This window comes from Rana temporaria, chromosome 3, assembly GCF_905171775.1.
Source record: "Rana temporaria chromosome 3, aRanTem1.1, whole genome shotgun sequence".
NCBI classification, from domain to species: domain Eukaryota; kingdom Metazoa; phylum Chordata; class Amphibia; order Anura; family Ranidae; genus Rana; species Rana temporaria.
The window spans coordinates 126340702-126357032 of record NC_053491.1 but is presented as its reverse complement, the minus strand read 5'-3'; the positions used below and the strand labels follow the sequence as shown (position 1 = coordinate 126357032).

At 41.4% G+C, this 16331-nt stretch overlaps 1 protein-coding gene across 2 annotated transcripts in view; it reads right to left on the bottom strand.

Moving 5' to 3' along the window:
- The window catches only part of CDC123 (cell division cycle 123), a 99900-nt gene that overhangs the window by 53501 nt on the left and 30068 nt on the right, over positions 1–16331 (bottom strand). The window lies entirely within an intron of this gene.

The following is a 16331-nucleotide window of genomic DNA, read 5'->3' as shown; positions in this document are numbered from 1 at the left end:
ACCCTGTCACCCCACTCAGTGCAGACCCTACTCTTGACTTGTGCTAGTACGGGATAGGGTTGTATATGTGCAGGGGGGGAGCTATGGCAGGGCAAAAGGCTTGTGCTCTTGTGGGGGGTTGGATTTGGAATCCAACCTCCACGTCTAACATAGGACCTTCCTCTCCCCTCCCATAGAGCCCCCCAGCACAAGTTCTCTTAATCCCCCTCCCCGATCGCTTCTCCATCTTTTTTTAACTGTTCACTGTCCCCCTCCTCTGTCCTCTGACAATGTACATACCTCAGATCAATGCAGGACATGCACAGCTGTGTCCTTCCCCCTGTGTATATGTAAAAAGCCAGGGGGGGGAGGCGGCTTCGGTCCGCTCCGTTGTGTGTCTGAGACAGGAAGATGGCCACTCCAGAACCATTAAAATTTTCTGCTATAACCACTGGAGGGTCAACTTGGACTTGTGCTTAGGGTCATTGTCATGCTGCAAAAACTTAGTGTCCCATGTGCAGGTTTCGTGCAGAAGAATGTAAATTGTCTGTCAGTATTTTATGATACCATGCTGCTTTCATATTGCCCTCAATTTTCACAGCATTCCCCATGCTTTTAGAGCCCACACACCCCCAAAATATCAATGAGCCACCACCATGCTTCACAGTGGGGATGGTATTCTTTTCGCTATAGGCCTTGTTGACACCTCTTCAAATATAGCACTTATAGTTGTGACAATAAAGTTCTATTTTGGTCTCGTCACTCCAGATTACAGTGTGCAAGAAGCTATGAGGCATGTCAAGGTGTTGTCATTCATATTGTAACCAAGCTTTTTTGTGGCATTGGTGGAGTAAAGGCTTCTGTCAACACGACCATGCAGCTCATTTTTGCAGTATCGTCGTATCATGCCGCTAAAACATCCACGCCATCTTTTTCCAGAGCTGCCTGTATTTCTCCTGAGGTTACCTGTGGGGTTTTCTTTGTATCCCCAACAAGTCTTCTGGCAGTTGCTTGGTATCAAGCGATGCCCACATTTTCCATTTCTTAAAAAGTGATTGAATTGGCATATTTAAGGCTTTGGATATTTTTGTAAATGCTTTGCCATGTTTAACATTTCATTATCTTGTTACACAAGTCTTTTGATATTTATTTTCCGTTTCCCACAGCTCAGTAGCTAGCCTGCTCTGTGCACCCACGTGAGAACTAACAAACTTATTGACTATTTACACAACCATCGAATTGCAATTAAAAAAAGCCACAGATGTGAGAAATTAAACTTCCCATTTTAACCTTGTGTGTCTGTACCAAGGCCAAACATTCCAGGATTTGTAAACTTTTGATCAGGGCCATTTGGGCCCTGTTATCATTAGGTTTTAAAAAGGAGCCAATTAACTATGTGATAATAAATGGCTTCATATGATTGCTATCCTTAAATAAAAAAGACAGTGTTTTTGGCATGATCAGTCATATTTTTAATATCAATGCCAAAATGTTGTGATTTCTGCCAGGGTATTCAAACTTTTGAGCACAGCAACTTTAGTTAAAATAACAACCAAAAAAAAACTGGTTCCATTAAAGCCCAAAACAGGTTTTACTTTTAAATGAGTCTTTTTGCAGGAATGATTGGCTGGCAGAAGGTCCATTTTTCATCTGAAATACTCATCCAGTGTTTTGTGAATGTTCCCTTGAAGAACCAGCTTATCTTTGTACCAGGAACAAAGCACAGTGGGAAAGTGGAGTTGTTCCCATGGTATGCAACAAGGGTTCAATGCTTAAAAGGCAACACACTGGTATGCTGGCCATAGAAGAGAAAGTATTTTCCTAAAAATGATACATGAGTAGATATCCTTCCAGCAACACCTGCCAATATATTGATCTGCCGGTAGTGCATCTGCAGCATTTTTACCCTTTCATTTGGCACATAACATAGGATCAGGCCTTATGCCAAAAAGATTCCTAAATAAATACCGCTTTATCTCCAGCAGATCACAAACTGCCTGATAATCACAAGCAATGACTCCAGTGCATATCTCCAGCAGATGTTTCAGTTATTAGAAGGGAGAGCTCATGAATATATTTGGTGGTGTTTATGTGTAGCCATCCTTTAAAGAGGACACATTGACTGTGTGCTATTCGGACAATTAATCTGCAGGTTGATAGCTTGATTAATATATAAAACAATAAAATGTCTACAGTAACTGCATGAAATAGAACAATTGACAACAATGTAACTTTAAAGAGCGTCTCTTTTTTTGTAAGGAAATGTTATGTGCTACGTGATGTTAGTACAGCGACCTACCCTGTTGTGCTATTGTGTTCTGACAGGGGGGACTGACCCCCACCAGAACACTCCGTTCAGTGCTCTCAGCCATTGGATGATCGCCTCCAACCAGGGCAGCCATCAGGAATTATGGGGCCCCTTACACAGCTTCAGGCATGGGCCCCCTGGAGTAGAGAAGCGGGGGGGGGGGTGGGCCTTTACAAAAATAAGAAGAAAAAAAGAAAAATATATCTAAAAAAAGGGGGATCTCTGTGCCATTTACTTAAATATATATATATATATATATCTATATATATATATATCTATCTATCTATCTCTCACACATACATACAATTTTTTTTTTTATAAAAAAGAGATTACAAAAAAGGGGGGTTGCCACCTGGGGGCCTCTGGACACTTTAATAATAATAAATATATATATATAAATATATATATATATATATATATATATATATATATATATATATATATATATATATATATATATATATATATATATATATATATATATATATATATATATATATATATATATATATATATATATATATATATATATATATATATAAATAAAAATATTTTAAAAAAAGGGGGAGTTGCCATCTGGGGCCCTGTGGGCCTCCGGACCCCCCCTTTTTTTTAAGGGGGTTGTCATCCGGGCCCCTGGGGACCTCCGGGCCCCTTACAGGTGTACTGCCTGTACCCCCCTGATTGCGGCCCTGCCTCCAATACAAAACCCAGTGGTGATCAAATACCACCAAAAGAAAGCTCGATTTAAGGATGGAAAAATTACATAAATTTAATTTATGTACAGCGTTGCATGACTGTGCAATTGTCAAAGTAAGGCAGTGCCGGATAGCTCAAAATGGCCTGGTCATGAAGGGGCACAAATCTTCTGGAGGTCAAGAGTGTAACTCTTGTTCAGAAAAAAAAAAAAAACACTCCCCTCTGGGCTATCTATATACATTGCAGGGATTTTAACAAACTTTGTTGCAGTCTTGCCTTTTTTTATTCTAAAGGAATAGCGGTTTGTTGTTCTTTGTCTATGTGCCAAGTTAATCTGAATAGGAGTGGTTTTACAATTATCAGTCAGCAGCTGCACCTGCGGCGCCCTAATGAAGAAAGTGACAGTGTCTGCATTCCTTTATATGCAATTTCCCTTTGGCAGTATATCACCAAAAAAATTATGTTGCAGGGGGATGCCCAAAATCTGACTTGTATGTTAGTGCAGAGTTCTGGGAAAATCAGCAATGCAAACGCAAAAGAAAAAAAATGAAATTTCTGGGTGGTGTTCTGTACAACATCTGTGTACAGAACACCTCCAAGTTGCCATATTGCATTGTATTTTACAGAAAATTACAATGATGTAAAAAAGGTAATGTTTAATAATATTCAATTATAACGACAATACAATAAGACCTGTGTGGCAATTGTACACAGTATATTATTTTTTTTGGTTTGCACTTTTTTTTTCCACGGAAGTGGAGTTACCCTTTAAACCCTTTAAAGTAAAAGGAATGAAATGCAATGAGATCAACTATGTTCAGGTCACAGAAAGCACATGTAATCGAATGGTTGAAGAGGCAGGCTTGATGTATGGGCCATCTCCTCTTTCGCTTTCCTCTATAAATCATCTACTACTTCACTGCCAAATACAGCCACCCGACAAACATTTACCAACTGCAACTTTCAGCAAAAAAATTATACATATACTGTATATGTCTAATATGTTAGATTAATCAAGCATGGCACAACCAACATGTGTGTATTGTTAGCCAGTGATTTTTTATACTGTTTAATGTCACAGTGAAAAAATATTATAGATGCTACACTTTGAGAGACTTATTTTAATTGTTTCTATTCTAAGAAGAAGTAACTACAGTATGCTTTAAGATAGAGACTAGAAAGTCATGCCAAGCATGTCATGCCTGGCAGGCATGCCATTCATTATGTTTATATGGAATTTTGCAAAAGATCTCTACAAGAAAATATCTGGGGTCACTTAAAAGAGATTCTGTCATATCTATCCATATCTATATATAGGGATTCACAGGTAATCAATTAATCAATGCATTGCCCAGAATAACCAAGCATCAGATATATAAAAATAACTTTATTGGGGTGGCAACGTATAATTCCTCTCACTTTAATATGTATACTAATTTCGGAAAGTAGCATCCTTAAACAATTTAGAGTTTAATGAAGGGTCTGTTAGGGCAGATGTGATTGCACAGTTCGTGGTCTAATTATATGGATGTAGTACATTATGTCATTAGGCAGTCAGTAATTATACAAGATTAAATCCTGGTCTGCTCTTTCGCTGATAAGGAGGGACAGTGTGAGAAATTACAGGTCTCTCGGGCACTAGATAAAGGGGATTGACTGAGATCCACAAAGCATATCATACAAGCTAAGCTGGTTCCAAATTATTCAAGAATTAACACAAATGTTTTTTTTCAGACAATACATTGTGCAGGTTTACCGAATCCCTCCGAAACAACAGACTGCTTAGTTAGGACTCCTACCCAAGTATCCCATAAGCTATACCTCTTACGCTTTTGCAGTTCCTAGCCAGAAGTTTTTGCTTATATTTCAAACTATTATTTTATTTTCATGTTTTTGCATCCTATGCATTAAGGTGAAAAAACACCTGGCTGTCACGGGCCCCCCAGCCCGCCCGTTTTACTTACCTGAGCCACTTCACCTGCTCTGCGTGATCTTCCCCATGGAGTCTCTGCGTTGATTGGATAGATTGACAGCAGCAGTGGTGGACCGGGTGGATAAATTACTGGGAGGGGCTGGGCATGACCCAGCTGTCTTGGTCCACGTTGGAACCAATGACAGTATACATGGAAGGTGGAGGCTCCTTAAGAATCAATTTAAAGAACTAGGCTGCAAGATGAAGGGAAGGACCTCCAAGGTGATATTCTCTGAAATATTGCCTGTGCCATGCGCAACACAGGAAAGGCAGGGGGAGATTAGAGAGCTGAATGCATGGCTAAAGACCTGGTGTAGGAAGGAGGGATTTGGGTTTCTAGAGCACTGGGCTGACTTTTCATTGGGGTGCAACCTATATGCTAAAGACGGTTTGCACTTGAATGGAAGGGGGTCTGCTGTGCTGGGGGAGAGGTTTATGGGAATGCTGGAGGAGTATTTAAACTAGGATTGAGGGGGGAGGGTGAATTAGAATTACATTGAGCAGACAGGTCAGTTAGTGGTCAGACATTAATGGAGAGTGGAATGGGGATAGATGGGGGAAGGGTTATGGCAGGTGACAAGAAAGTTCCCATGTTGCAAACAGCCATTGGAAATAATAGTGCCATTTGTACTACTATAAATTATATGAAAAACACCAGAGAAAAAAAATTTAACAATACATTTAAGTGTTTGTTCACCAATGCCAGAAGTCTGCCAAGCAAAACAGGTGAGCTGGAAGCTCTGGTGCATGAGGAGAGCTATGATGTAATCGGTATTGCTGAAACTTGGCTTCAATCCTCACATGACTGGGCTATTAATATTCCTGGCTATGCTCTCTTTCGGAAAGACAGGGTAAAAAGGAAAGGTGGAGGGGTCTGTCTCTATGTGAGAAGTGACCTCAAAGCAAGCGTGAAAGAGAACCTGGTTGATGGAGAGTGTGATGAGGCTGAAGCATTATGGGTGGAACTGCATACAGATGTGCGTAGTTCAAAATTAATCATTGGAGTTTGTTATAAACCACCCAATGTTAATGAGGAGGTGGAGACTCAGCTCCTTGCACAGATGGAAAGGGCTGCAAGGTCTGGGACGGTGATAATAATGGGGGATTTTAACTACCCAGAAATTGACTGGATTAATGGCACTTCTGGGACAGTTAAAGGACAAAAATTTAAAAACCTATTGCAGGACAATTTTATGGTGCAGTTTATTGAGGCCCCAACTAGGAATGATGCCCTGTTGGACCTGATAATCTCAAACCATGCAGAGCTTATTACTAATGTTCAGATAAAGGAACACCTGGGTAGCAGTGATCATAACATGATTTCATTTAATATTAACTATAAGCAAGAAATACATACAGGAAATATTAAAACACTAAATTTTAAGAGAGCAAATTTTCCAAGGATGAGGGCTGCTCTCCAGGACTTGGACTGGGAGGGACTATTGGCACAGCTGAACACAGAACAGAAATGGGAATTCTTCAAAATGACTGTGTGGAACCTCACTGCAAAGTATGTTCCCATGGGCAATAAGTTTAAAAGGCTAAAAATAAAACCTATGTGGCTCACGGTCAAAGTTAAAAAAGCTATAAACAAAAAGAAAGCAGCTTTTAAAAAATATAAAAATGAAGGAACACTAGTGTTGTTTAAATGTTACAAAGAATATAACAGGATATGCAAAAAGGAAATCAAGGAAGCAAAAATTCAAAACGAACGACAGATTGCAAAAGATAGTAGGACAAACCCCAAAAAATTCTTTAAATATATTAATAGTAAAAAGGTGAAGTCTGAGCATGTAGGCCCCTTACAAAATAATCTAGAGTGGGTGACTGGGGACAAAGAGAAGGCAAATTTATTAAATGTTTTCTTCAGCTCTGTGTATACAATGGAGCATGGGGGAGCTCATGTCCAAAATGGGGGTGGGAGTGACACAGCCTCAAATCCACAATGGCTCAAAAGTGATATGGTCCAGAAATATTTAGACAGAATAAAGGTGGATAAAGCACCTGGACCTGATGGCATCCATCCACGGATCCTAGGTGAGTTGAGCTCTGTCATTTCAAAGCCACTGTATCTAATATTTAGGGACTCATTAATGACAGGAATAGTACCACCACTGGATTGGCGCAGGGCCAATGTGGTGCCCATATTTAAAAAGGGAACAAAGTCTTTACCAAGTAACTATAGACCTGTTAGTCTAACTTCTATAGTTGGGAAGATACTGGAACGTTTAATAAAAGACCACATGGATGAGTTCTTGCAGGAAAAAAACTATTTAAGCAGCAGACAACATGGATTCATGAAAGACAGAAGTTGTCAGACAAACCTGATTTCCTTTTATGAAGAGGTAAGTAAAACCCTGGACAGAGGCGTGGCTGTGGACGTGATATATTTGGATTTTGCAAAAGCGTTCGATACAGTTCCGCACACACGGCTCATGTGTAAGGTAAGGTCTACAGGATTGGATATATCAGTTTGTAAATGGATAGAAAACTGGCTGAAAGACAGAATTCAGAGAGTCATGGTTAATGATTCTTACTCTGAATGGTCCAATGTTATCAGTAGTGTACCCCAAGGTTCAGTGCTGGGACCCTTACTTTTCAATATATTTATAAATGATATTGGGTCTGAGATCAAAAGTAACATTTCTGTCTTTGCAGATGACACCAAGCTATGCAGTGGAATAACGTCCTTGCAGGATGTCTCCAATTTACAAGCCGACCTCAATGCTCTGTCTAATTGGGCGACTAAGTGGCAGATGAGGTTTAATGTAGATAAATGTAAAGTTATGCACTTGGGGGCTAAGAATATGCATGCATCATACATACTAGGGGGAGTACAACTGGGGGGATCTGTAGTGGAGAAGGATCTGGGGGTTTTAGTTGATCATAAGCTCAATAATGGCATGCAATGCCAAGCTGCGGTTTCCAAAGCGAGCAAAGTCCTTTCTTGTATTAAGAGAGGTATGGACTCCAGAGACAGAGATATAATTTTGCCCCTGTACAAATCATTAGTAAGACCTCATCTGGAATATGCAGTTCAGTTTTGGGCACCAGTTCTCAAAAAGGACATCGGAGAACTGGAGAAAGTGCAGAGAAGGGCAACCAAACTGATAAGAGGCATGGAGGAGCTCAGCTATGAGGAAAGATTAGAGGAACTGAATTTATTCACTCTTGAGAAGAGGAGAATAAGGGGGGATATGATCAACATGTACAAATATATAAGAGGTCCATACAGTGAACTTGGTGTTGAGTTATTCACTTTACGGTCAACACTGAGGACAAGGGGGCACTCTTTACGTCTAGAGGAAAAGAGATTTCACCTCCAAATACGGAAAGGTTTCTTCACAGTAAGAGCTGTGAAAATGTGGAACAGACTCCCTCCAGAGGTGGTTCTGGCCAGCTCAGTAGATTGCTTTAAGAAAGGCCTGGATTCTTTCCTAAATGTACAGAATATAACTTGAGTATTAAGATTTGTAGGTAAAGTTGATCCAGGGTAAATCCGATTGCCTCTCGGGGGATCAGGAAGGAATTTTTTCCCCTGCTGTAGCAAATTGGATCATGCTCTGCTGGGGTTTTTTGCCTTCCTCTGGATCAACTGTGGGAATGGAGTTGGGTGTATAGGATTTTACTGTGTTTTTTATTTTTGTTTTTTTATTTTTTGTGGTTGAACTGGATGGACTTGTGTCTTTTTTCAACCTGACTAACTATGTAACTATGTAGCACAGCCATTGGCTCCTGCTGCAGGCAATCAAATCCAATGACGTGGCCGCCTGGGGGCAGGACCGAGTCATATGGTCGGCGTCTATAGATGCCGAGTGTATGACACAAGAGCACATGTGCAAGGTAACTCCCTCAGGAGAGAGATTCCCAGAGGGGATTTAGCTATTGCGTGGAGGAGCCGCTATAAACAAAAGAAGATCAACAAAAAAAAAAGAGCAAAAAAAAAACACACAATGGCCCAGATTCACAAAGAAGTTACGCCAGCGTATTTCGAGATGCGCGGCGTAAGTGTATATATACGCCGCCGTATCTATGTGCCGTACCCACAGAACTAGATACGCCTGAAATTAGGCTTCTTCCAACCGACGTAACTTTCCTACGCCGGCGTAGCGTGGGCGCATATTTACGCTGGACGCATCTGGCGCTCCCATTGATTTTGTATTTAAATACGCAAATTAGGGAGATACGCAGATTCCCGAACGTACGGCAACCATATGGCAGCGATATTTCCTCAGCCTGGACAGGCTCTGTGACGTCAGTCAACAGCAGGCTTCAGCCCGCTGTCGGCTGAAAAAGGGTCATAGGAGTGCAAAACGAACTGCACTCCTGTGATCCACAGGGAAAGTACAGCAAAAAGTCTGCCCCTTCTATCTTTAAAGCGGGAGTTCACCCATTTGTGTTTTTTTTCCTGTTTTCCCCATAGCTGGATGCTCGTTTTGTATAGGGGAATCGGCTATTTGTTTTAAAATATGATCCGTACTTACCCGTTTTTGAGATGCATCTTCTCCGTCGCTTCCGGGTATGGGTCTCCGGGAGCGGGCGTTCCTTCTTGATTGACAGTCTTCCGAGAGGCTTCCGACGGTCGCATCCATCGCGTCACTAGTAGCCGAAAGAAGCCGAACGTCGGTGCGGCTCTATACTGCGCCTGCGCACCGACGTTCGGCTCCTTTCGGAAAATCGTGACGCGATGGATGCGACCGTCGGAAGCCTCTCGGAAGACTGTCAATCAAGAAGGAACGCCCAGTCCCGCAACCCATACCCGGAAGCGACGGAGAAGATGCATCTCGTAAACGGGTAAGTACGGATCATATTTTAAAACAAATAGCCGATTCCCCTAGACAAAACGAGCATCCAGCTATGGGGAAAATGTGTTCTCCATGGGTGAACCTCCGCTTTAAGGCTAAATAACACTGGCATCATTAAACCTGGAAGAATTAGGACATCTTCTGGCAAATAGAGAGTACTGCAGGAGACAGCACTAGATTGAAGGCCAATATTATAGCCAGAGTAAAGAGTAACAAAAATAAATAAAATAAAATTAGCTTGGAGCCTTTTTTTTTTTTTTTTAACGTTTTAGGTTGCTTTTTTTTTTTAAGTGTATTTTGTGCGTATACTCGAGAGTGGAGCCGGACTGCAGGAGTTGGGAGTAGGCAGGCCTCCCCCAGAGGCAATCTGCCACCTTTCTCCATGCCCCGGGTGGCAATGGCGGGTGTGTGAGGGGGTCCTCCCACACAGCCCGCCCTACCTGCTCCGCTTTGAAGCCCAACGGGGCAGAGGGACTCCCTATAAGGGAGTGAGAGGATTAGCCCGCTCAACCAGCCCCGTTAGTCCTTCACCTCTCTTTTTAGAGACCGCGTGGTCAAAGTGCATGCATGCGTGTGTGTGTGTAAGTGTGGTGGTTTTTGTGGGAGGGGGGTGGGCGTACTAAGCGCAGGCTTACTTTGCATAGCACACCCACCGGGAGCCGGGCTGAGACCACCAAACTCAATTCACATGTAGCCGAGACCGGGATCCGAACCCCTAGCTGCAGAGGTGAATGGCTTGTCAGCGCAGTGCCAATCGTGTTGAGCCACCGCAGCTCCCGGAGCTGGCCTTTAAAGCAAACTTGTGCTTTGCTTATGCAGCAAAAATCAACAGTTCACTTTAATGCCCTCTCCCTAGCAACATACTCCTCTTTCCTTTTCTTTTTACATTCCTACCTCGGATCATCCACTGGAAGCAAAAAAAATACCCGATACTTAGGAAGCATGTAAATCACTCCCCTCCCTCTTAGAGATGAATGCCTAATAGTTAAAAAATTGTGATCTCGATTCAACCATTTCTCACGATCTTAATCCAGCATTTCCATGATTTAGCGCAGAGCAGCTCTCTGCTGACAGCTGTCAAAAAAAAATCAGCCTGCCAAGTTTATCACATTTCTCAGTTCTGAGATAAAGAGAAATATTGTATCATTTGGTTCTTTAGATCAAAGGGATTAACTTGGTCTGTAAATGAGGGCAGTTTATCCACTTAAAGGGGTTGTAAAGGTTTTTTTTTTTTTTTTAAATAACAAACCTGTCATACTTACCTCTTCTATGCAAAAGTTTTGCACAGAGAGGCCCTGATCCTCCTCTTCTGGGGTCCCCCAGCGGCGCTCCAGGCTCCTCCTCTTCTCGAGTGCCCCCACGGAGACCAGAATTCCCTTTGACACAGACAGCAGGACTCCGCCCCGTCTACTTGTTTAAGCTATCTAGAATCTAGGAGAGGGGGATGGCCTAGAGCAGGGATCTTCAAACTATGGCCCTCCAGCTGTTGCAGAACTACACATCCCATGAGGCATTGTAAAATTCTGACATTCACAGACATGGCTAGGCATGATGGGAATTGTAGTTCCTGAACAACTGGAGGGCCATAGACCCCTGGCCTAGAGTTATTGCACAATACCAGTCATGGTAAGAATAGACAAATGGGAAATTGAGGCTTTTTCTACAAAAAAAGTAATCATGCAGCTCAACAGTAAACTGGTAAGAGCAGAGTTGGTAAACAGCATTTTACTAGTACATTTAGTACGTTTCCATAAATGATTCCAACAGCCGCTGCTTACAGAAGCATGTTTAATATTTACCTACAGAACATGACAGTACTAGGCCATTAATCAGTGTCCTTCCATTTACCATGAAGGATGATCTGAAGCAGCACCTAGCAACATCAGATTACTGATATGTGCTTGAGTTAACTGTCAGAAGTATTGTCTGGCCAAATAACCTAACACGGTGTGTTTCTGCTTTGAAGCACACTGATTTTGCAGATGAGGGGCCGTTTTCCTGTCAGGTTATGCACAGTCTAGTAATCTTTCAGCTAGTGCTCACAGGAATGCCGTCTGCTCTCTGCGCAGTTCATTTATAATTCACTACAAATCCATGATATACATTAATCCTTTGCCATCAGCTTGTTTCTACTATACATGTAACAAAAAGATATCCTATGTTCTAAAAAAAAAAAAACAGAACCAAAGTCTTATTCTAAAAATTACGTTTACATTTTTCCAAACAGTGCCAGCAGTTTACTGTATAATCCAATAGTATGAAATAGGTTTTCCAGGGTAAAATCAATATTATAATTAATGATTTCACTAACTCAGCAGACATTTTATTTTACTGTTATGCCTGCAACCCAGAACATCAACCAAGAAATTAATCAACAAGTTGTACAACATTGAAAGCTGAAATTGCAGGGGGAGGAAATAAAAAAAATAAAGATTTGCTTTGGTTAAAAAACAGGTAAATACTTATTTGAAACACATATTTAGAATGGTTTAATCTTCCAGGATATTTCTAAAGTAATGCATCTACGATTCAGATCCAACCAATTCTGCTGGGCAGTATGAATGCACAGCTTAACCACTTCAGCCCCGGACCATTTTGCCTGTCAATGACCGGGCTACTTTTTGCGATTCGGCACTGTGTCGCTTTAACTGACAATTGCGCGGTCGTGCGATGTGGCTCCCAAACAAAATTGGCGTCCTTTTTTTCCAACAAATAGAGCTTTCTTTTGGTGGTATTTGATCACTTCTGTGGTTTTTATTTTTTGCGCTATAAACAAAAATAGAGCGACAATTTTGAAAAAAAAAATGAATATTTTTTACTTTTTGCTGTAATAAATATCCCCCAAAAATATATAAAAAAAAAACACAATTTTTTTCCTCAGTTTAGGCCGATATGTATTCTTTTACATATTTTTAGTTAAAAAAAAAAAAAAATCGCAATAAGCATTTATTGATTGGTTTGCGCAAAAGTTATAGCGTCTACAAAATAGGGGATAGATTTATGGAATTTTTATTATTTTTTTTTTTTTACTAGTAATGGCGGCGATCTGCGGTTTTTATCGGTACTGCGACCTTATGGCGGACACTTTGGACACTTGACACATTTTTGGGACCATTGGCATTTTTTTAGCGATCAGTGCTATAAAAATGCATTGATTACTGTAAAAATGTCACTGGCAGGGAAGTGGTTAACACTTGGGGGGGGGGGGAGATCAAGGGGTCAAAAATGTTCCCTCATTGTGTTCTAACTGAAGGGGGGGTGGGACTGACTAGGGGAAATGACAGATCGCTGTTCATACATTGTATGAACATGCGATCAGTCATTTCTCCCCCTGTTTACACACACAGCTCCCGGTTCTCGCTCTGTAACGAGCGATTGCGGGTGCCCGCACCCGAGCCGACCTGCCGCTGTAAAACTACGGTGAGCCGTCGGCAAGCGGTTAAGGACCAGAAAAAAATTTCCCCCTTAATGACCAGGCCATTTTTTGCGACACTGTACCCAAACAAAATTGATGTCCTTTGTTCCCCACAAATAGAGCTTTCTTTTGGTGGTATTTGATCACCTCTGCTTTTTTAATTTTTTGCGCTATAAAAACGAAAAGACAAAAAATTAAAAATAAAGTTTTTTTACTTTTTGCTAAAAAAAAAAAAAAAAACACTTCATCAGTTTAGGCCATATATCATATCATATTTTATCTATTATATTTATATAAAAATATAAATAATATATTTTTTTTCTGTCCTTTTTCATTAATAGAATGAAACAAAAAAACAACAAGGGGGATCAAATGCCACCAAAAGAAAGCTCTATTTGTGTGAACATTTTATTTGAGTACAGTGTTGCATGACCGCGCAGTTTCCGGTTAAAGTAGCGCAGTGCCGAATAGCAAACAATGCTCTGGTTGTAAAATCTTCCAGAGCTGAAGTGGTTAAAAAGAGAACTTTTATGTGTTTTGGTTTTACATATCTGGACTTTTGAAACATTCATATTTGCTGGTTTGGTTTATTACACAAGATTTATGATTATACGATTTGGAGGGGGATCACTTATTATATATAAATATTTGTGGTAAACCACATGTGTTTGATATTTTGCACTAGAGATTGTATTTGTGTCAGTTATATCCGTTTGGATGATCTGGCATATTATTTATATTTAGAAGTTTAGTGTTTATTCTGATATAGCAGCAATGGTCATTTGTCATTCATCTTTGAGTCTATACAAATTGAGTTAGAATAGATTTAAATCACAGAGGAGCACTGCTCAAGTTAGCTGTGTAAATTATTGGTAATAATAATTGGTAAATGATTGGTAAAATAGGTATACAGAATAGCTGCAACAAAAAAGTTTACTTTGCTGTGCGTTTTTTTTATTTTTTTACTTCAAATCAAATAAGCCTGCCTACCATAATGGTCAGCCTAAACTGCACCGCTGTCTTCCCAATACACCATAAAATTAAAATGTATCTCTAAATAGAAGACTAAGGCCCCTTGCACACTGGGGCGTTTTTCATGCGGTACAACGCTAAAAATAGCGCTGCTATACCGCATGAAAAATCATGCCCTGTAGTGTTCAATGTGAAAGCCCGAAGGCTTTCACATTGAAGCGGTGCGCTAGCAGGAGCGCACCAAAAGTCCTGCTAGCCGCATCTTTACCGCGGTATAGGAGCAGTGTGTTCACCACTCCTATACTGCGCCTTCCCATTGAAATCAATGGGAAAGCGCGGTAATACCGCGGTATTAACCCTTTTTCGGCCGCTAGCGGGGGTTAAAACCTCACCGCTAGCGCCCGAATATCGCGGTAAATACGACGGTATAGCCGCGCTACAAATAGCGCGGCTGTGCCGTCACCGCGGCTGCACGCCTCAGTGTGAAACCAGCCTAAAGCTATTATTCAACTGATTGTGATCTGCGTTTTTCTAAAGTGACACTGTCATATTACAGTTCGTTTTGCACAAAGTGATCCCGATCCTCCTGTTCTGGGGCCCACAGTGGCTCTCTCGGCTCCTTCCCACAATAGATAACTCCCTCTGGGCACGCTCCTATGTCATACACTCGGCGTCCATAGCTGCCGAGTGTATGACTTGGCCCCCTCCACTGGCGCCCACGTCATTGGATTTGATTGACAGCAGCGGGAGCCAATAGTTGCGCTGCCATCAATCTATCCAATGAAAAGCCGAGAAGTCGTGGAGAGAGCGACGCAAGATCACGCCCATGGAATTTTGGGGCTCAGGGAAGTAAAACAGGGGGGGGGGGGGGGGGGGCCCCGGCAAGGTGATTTTTCACCTTAAAGGGGTTGTAAAGGTTCATTTTTTATTTTCTAAATAGGCTCCTTTAAGCTAGTGCATTGTTGGTTCACTTACCTTTTCCTTCTATTTCCCTTCTAAACGTTTTTATTCTTTGTTTTCTTTGTCTGAATTTCTCACTTCCTGTTCCTCCTCAGTAAACTGTTCTGGTTGACTAACCCCCAGCCAGATGATGGGGGCAAGCTTACTGAGGAGAAACAGGAAGTGAGAAAGTAAGTGAACCAACAATGCACTAGCTTAACCACTTCCAGACCGCCGCATGTATATGTACGTCGGCAGAATGGCCCATTGTGCGTACCTGTGCGTCCCTGCCTAGACGTGGGTCGGGGGTCCGATCGGGCCCCCCCCCCCCGCTACATGCGGCGGTCGGATTCCCGCGGGGAGCGATCCGGGACAACGGGGCGGCTATTCGTTTATAGCCGCCCCGTCGCGATAGCTCCCTGGAGCTGAAGAACGGGAGAGCCGTATGTAAACACGGCTTCTCCGTGCTTCACTGTGGCGGCGTATCGATCGAGTAATCCCTTTTATAGGGAGACTCGATCGATGACGTCAGTCCTACAGCCACACCCCCCATCAGTTGTTAACACACACTAGGTGAACCCTAACTCCTACAGCGCCCCCTGTGGTTAACTCCCAAACTGCAACTGTCAGTTTCACAATAAAGAATGCAATTTAAATGCATTTTTTGCTGTAAAAATTACAATGGTCCCAAAAATGTGTCAAAATTGTCCGAAGTGTCCGCCATAATATCGCAGTCACGAAAAAAATCACTGATCGCCGCCATTAGTAGTAAAAAAAAATAATAATAATAAAACTATCCCCTATTTTGTAAACGCTATAAATTTTGCGCAAACCAATCGATAAACGCTTATTGCGATTTTTTTTTACCAAAAATAGGTAGAAGAATACGTATCGGCCTAAACTGAAAAAAAATAATTTTTATATATGTTTTTGGGGGAAATTTATTATAGCAAAATGTAAAAAATATTGAATTTTTTCCAAAATTGTCGCTCTATTTTTGTTTATAGCGAAAAAAATAAAAAAAACGTAGAGGTGATCAAATACCACCAAAAGAAAGCTCTATTTGTGGGGAAAAAGGACGCCAATTTTGTTTGGGAGCCACGTAGCACGACCGTGCAATTGTCTGTAAAAAAACCTTGGGTCATGTAGCAGCATATTGGTCCGGTCCTTAAGTGGTTAAAGGCACCTATTGAGAAAATAAAAAACAAAACCTTTACAACCCCTTTAATGCATAGGATGCAT